Source organism: Rhinatrema bivittatum, chromosome 6 (assembly GCF_901001135.1).
Source record: "Rhinatrema bivittatum chromosome 6, aRhiBiv1.1, whole genome shotgun sequence".
NCBI lineage: Eukaryota > Metazoa > Chordata > Amphibia > Gymnophiona > Rhinatrematidae > Rhinatrema > Rhinatrema bivittatum.
In genome coordinates this window covers 90,566,892-90,571,970 of record NC_042620.1, presented here as the reverse complement: position 1 = coordinate 90,571,970, position 5,079 = coordinate 90,566,892, and positions in this window count along the sequence as shown.

Genomic DNA, 5,079 nt, shown 5'->3' with positions numbered 1-5,079 from the left:
GTATTCAAAATGGCGCCGATAGCCTTGCCCTTACGATGTCACAGGGGCTACCGGTGCCATTGGTCAGCCCCTGTCGCATGCACCGGGAGCTGGCACTGGTGCTCCTACCAAGGGCTGGCACCGGTAGCCCCTGTGACATCATAAGGGCAAGGCTATCGGCGCCATTTTGAGTCTTAGCAGGCCCGACAGCCCGATGGCATGGAGGGAGATATTGCTCGCGGACCACCAGGGACTTTTAGTAAGTCTTGGGGAGGGATCGGGATGGTGGGGGGGGGGGGGGATAAGAAAGTAAAATTTAAGAGTTTGGAGTGGGTTTTTTTCCCTATTCGTGGTTTTTTCCCCGATTCGTGTTTTTTTTATTCGTTTTTCTGGTTTCGGGTTCGGGTTCCAGTTTCATTTTTGGCAAAACACGATCCGTGGGAAGTTTTCCCACGAAGCGCCCGAACCGAAACCTGACCCGAGCCAGAAAAACGAAGCTCATCTCTAGTGCTCTACTACTTAGTTATTTAGAAAAATTTGAAATTTATGTTGGAGATTTTTGGGCTGAGTTCTGCCAGGCTCCAGATCACATGATATAACTCTAAAGGGTCAGTTTGAAATGCTTTTGGGAACTGTTGAAACACATGCTGCAGGGAACACAAGGGAATCAGATACCACATGGGCTGTTTTTGAAAAAAAAAAATCACCCAAGATGATACTTTTCTGCAATCCACCCCTGCTTCCAGGGGTAGAAGGCTGATGCTGCATTTTACAATTCCATGGTCTGGATAAATTGGATGGATGGGCAGACTAGATGGGCCATTTGGCCTTTTTCTCTATTTCTAAATGAGTTTCTGATCTGAAATAAACAAATGGAATGAAATAAGAATTCAAAATGAAAAAATGAACCAAGCCAAATTGTTTTCTCTGCACAGCCAGGCCCAGTGCCACCAGGTGTGCAAACTGTGCAATTGCACAGGGCGGCCCACCCAGTGGGGTGGCATCGGGAGCAGGGAGAAGCCTGTGCTGATGGATCCAATCCCACCGGTGGCGGAAGAAGAGGAGGTCCATGCTGCCGCCCGTGGACCCGATCCTACCAGCAGCAGAAGAGGAGGTCTGTGGTGCCACTGGTGGACCCGATCCCACCGATGGCGGAAGAAGAGGAGGCCTGTGGTGCTGCCAGTGGCTCAATCCCACCAGGGGAAGAGGTGGCCCATGGTGCTGCCAGTGGACCCAATCGCACCGGTGGCGGAAGGAGGTCCGTGGTGCGGTGGACCCAATCCCACCAGCGGTGGAAGAATAGAAGGCTACAGCAGAGGAAGCCCTTCTGCAGCTTCTCATCTGGTGCTGGCCCCACGATATTGAACACTTGTGGCACCACAACTTCCTGTATTCTCGAGAGATGAGAATTCAGGAATTGTTAGCACAGTGAGTGTTGAATTACCGCGGTGCCAGCACAGGAAGACGAGCTGCAAAAGGGCTGCTCTCCACAAAGTAAAAGGTACAGGTAGGCAGCAGCAGCGGCGGAGGAGGAATGAATGTGTGTGTGTGAATGAATGGGAGGCTGCCTGTGGTGAGTTGTGTGTGTGTGTGAATGGGAGGCTGCCTGTGATGGGTGTGTGGGTGTGTGAATGGGAGGTTGCCTGAGATGGGTATTTGTGTGTGAATGGGAGGCTGCCTGTGATGGATGTGTGTGTGTATGAATGAGAGGCTGCCTGGAATGAGTGGGTGTGTGAATGGGAGGCTGCCTGTGATGTGTGTGTGTGTGTGTGTGTGAATGGGAGGCTGCCTGTGATGGGTGTGTGGGTGTGTGAATGGGAGGTTGCCTGAGATGGGTATTTGTGTGTGAATGGGAGGCTGCCTGTGATGGATGTGTGTGTGTGTGAATGGGAGGCTGCCTGTGATGGGTGTGTGTGTATATGTGAATGGGAGGCTGCCTATGATGTGTGTGTGTGTGTGTGTGTGTGTCTGTGTGTGTGAATGGGAGGCTGCCAGTGATGGGTGTGTGTATGTGTGAATGGGAGGCTGTCTATGATGAGTGTGTGTGTGTGTGTATATGAGATGCTGCCAGTGATGGGTGTACATGTGTGCGAATGGGAGACTGCTTGTAATGGGTGTGTGTGTGTGTGTGTTCATGGGATGCTGCCAGTGATGGGTGTACATGTGTGTGAATGGGAGACTGTCTGTGATGGGTGTGCATGTGTGAATGGGAGGCTGCCAGTGATGGGTGTGTGTGTGTGTGTGAATGGGAGGCTGCCTATGATGAGTGTGTGTGTGTGTGTGTGTGTATATGGGATGCTGCCAGTGATGGGTGTACATGTGTGTGAATGGGAGACTGCCTGTAATGGGTGTGTGTGTGTGTGTGTGTGTGTATGTGTGTGCATGGGAGGCTGCCTATGATGAGTGTGTGTGTGTGTGTGTGAATGGGAGACTGCCTGTGATGGGTGTGCGTGTGTGAATGGAAGGCTGCCAGTGATGGGTGTATGTGTGTTGCGTTCATGTCTGTTTCTCACCCTCGCTCCACCCTCTCTATTTCGATGGCGGCTCCCTCCAGGTCTGACAGACAGTTGCTAGCACGGAGTTCTCCTGCCTCATCTCGTCGGAACCTCTGAGCTGGTTTGACTTACGGACCCGCCATGTTCCTAATGACGTAAGGGCGCGCGCACGCGCACGCTCCAGGCTTTGTACCAGCAAGGGAGCGAACCTCGGGGGCGTCCCCACGGAGTGACGTCATCCAGTTGCACTTTAAAAGGTCTTTGTTTGCTAACCTCTAACGAGTTACCAAGGACCCGAATCTATCTCTGCCAGTTACGATTCAACCAAGCTACTCTGCTATTGTATTTTCAGGAGTACCAGCTCCTCGGGGTCTCCGCTCGCTCTATCTTTTATTTCAGATTGCTGGAATACTCAGAAGATGCCTCATTGCCTGGATACGATCGCAGACGTGAACACAGTGAGTTCTATTGTACATAGGAATTGGTACTCGCTCCTCGAAGGCCTACATTCCTATAGCTCTGAAGACTCCCTTTAGTCCAAGATGCTATCGCAGGTACGGAGATCGAGAGTTAAATTGGCAAGATTGCAGATAGGAACCGGTACTCGCTCCATGAGGGCCTATGTTCCTAGAATCCTTTACAGACTCTCTTCTACTCTAGAAGCCATTTCATATACAGCTATTGTGAGTTCTTATTACAGACTGTTTATAGGAACCAGTGCTCACCTACGGCTCCTGTTCCTGAATGTACTGAAGACTCTCTGTGGCATAGAGACCATTGCAGACATTTACTATTGTGAGTGCACCATCTTGTATCCAGTATACCCTGTCTACTCACTCCTTCTTGTCTCTCTCTACAGCTCAGTGACCCAGAGATTACATTCCAGTATCAGAAGGACTTCAGCCTTACCAGACACATTGACTCACTACTGCCACCTCTGGTGGTCCAGCTTCCAGTCTAATAAAGAACCATTTGTGTTTATTTCATACTCCAGCTTAGCCGGTGGTTCCTCTCATGATCTCTTGAGGGCGCTGTCATCTGCCATCGGCCCAGGGATTCACCATATTACTAAGTGTTCATTTTTACACTAATAGAGCGGTATTATCAACTGCCACTCTGTGGGAACTACCACAGCAGATCACTAACTCTGCCTACGGAGTATCATCAAGTGATAGCCCCTCCCCTTGGGGGAGCAGCACAGAACAATGTGTGTGTGTGTGTGTGTGTGTGTGTGTGTGAATGGGAGGATGCCTGGGATGGGTGTGTGTGAAAAAGAGAGAGAGAGAGAGAGAAAATGGTGGATGCAGGTGGATTCCAACCTGCCAGCAGCTGAAATGAAGATGAGGGCCTGGGGCTGCTGGTAAATACTAACCAAAGATGAGCTGGAGACACCTGTGGGTTTGGTTGAGAGGGAGCATATTTGTATATGAGTGTGTATGTATGTGTGTGTGTGTGTGTGTGTGTGTGTATGTGTATGAGAAAGAGAAGAGAAAGTTTGTGCATCCCACTCCCACTACTCCACGACAATCCCAGGATGACTGAAAATCAAAAGTTCCCAGGTATAGAGAGCGTGAATTTTTAAAATCCTTTTCAGTTTTATTTTTCAGGCGTTATTTTTCTGTGTATGCTGTTTTAAAATATTGTATTGGTGTTTGGGACATTTTAAAAAACTTGTACATGAGTTTTTAATTATTTGATCTTTTAGTCATCAGCTTTTTTTTTAAATAATATTATTAGTATGTTTTTAGTATTATTATATATTTATTTTATTTCTTGATTTTATAGTTTGATATTTGAGGAATGGTGATGGTTCTGTTTTTTTCATTGTTGCATTGCACAGAGTGTCAGGCTTCTTGTGGTTTCATGTTTTGTCTGCGTGTTTGTATTTCTACTTTATGGTTGCTCTATTCTGCATTTGGTGAGAGTCTGTTTATGTTCTGCATGTGTGACTGAGGTGAGGCATTTTCCTAATAGGAAGTGTATTAGTATATTCGGGCTTTCAGAGGGTCAAGCCCACACCCAGAATACATCAGGCCTACTCCATATGGGTTCCAGGTGGTTTTTTGCAGGGATTTCTGGTTGGTATCACAGCAGTGCATGTAAATATAATGTAAGTGATATTTTTACCTCAAAATACTGTACTTTGATATTTTTCATGTAAAATATAAATGCTTAACTCTTGTGTGTATAGAATGGGGCGGGGGCACGTTGTGTAATATTGGAGCTCTTAATACTCTTGCACCAGCCATTGGTATGGAGGGGTGTCCTTTTTTAAAGTTTGTTTCACTGAAGTGAGCTGGGCTTTTTTTTTTTTTGTGGGCCCAGGACAGAGAATGAATAAACGGGGTGGAGGGGGCAGCCAGTGGCGTACTAAGGGGGGGGGGGGGGTGTGAGGGTGTGGTCCGCCCCGGGTGACAGCCAGGAGGAGGGGTGCCAGCTGGGATGTCGGCGGTCGTGAAGAGCCCATCCCGCTCGTGCTAGAAGAAGAGGGAGGCCTCTGGGCCGCAGGTGGTAGGAGCACTGAGTGGCTGCCTAGAGTGCCACGGGTCTGGAACCGACAACAGCATAGCCAGGGGCGAATTGCCCCATCAGGGGATCGGGCATC